This window comes from Arachis duranensis, chromosome 6 (genome assembly GCF_000817695.3).
Source record: "Arachis duranensis cultivar V14167 chromosome 6, aradu.V14167.gnm2.J7QH, whole genome shotgun sequence".
In the NCBI taxonomy this organism is placed as follows: Eukaryota; Viridiplantae; Streptophyta; class Magnoliopsida; order Fabales; family Fabaceae; genus Arachis; species Arachis duranensis.
In genome coordinates, this window is record NC_029777.3 from 33,265,484 (window position 1) to 33,265,786 (window position 303).

The window sequence follows — 303 nt, forward strand, 5'->3', positions numbered from 1 at the left end:
CATCATTCTCACCTATGAACGCGCGTGATTGACAACCACTTCCGTTCTACTCTAGGCCGGGCGCATATCTCTTAGATTCTCCAATAGAATCTTCGTGGTATAAGCTAGATAGATGGCGGCATTCATGGGGATCCGGAATGTCTAACCTTGTCTGTGGTATTCCGAGTAAGATTCCGGTATTGAATGACTGTGACGAGCTTCAAACTCCTGAAGGCTGGGCGTGACGACAAACGCAAAAGAATCAAGGGATTCTATTCCAACCTGATTGAGAACCGACAGATGATTAGCCGTGCTTTGACAGAG

General features: G+C 46.9%; 1 pseudogene; it reads left to right on the forward strand.

Moving 5' to 3' along the window:
- The window catches only part of LOC107493543 (uncharacterized), a 14,417-nt pseudogene that overhangs the window by 2,601 nt on the left and 11,513 nt on the right, over window positions 1-303 (forward strand).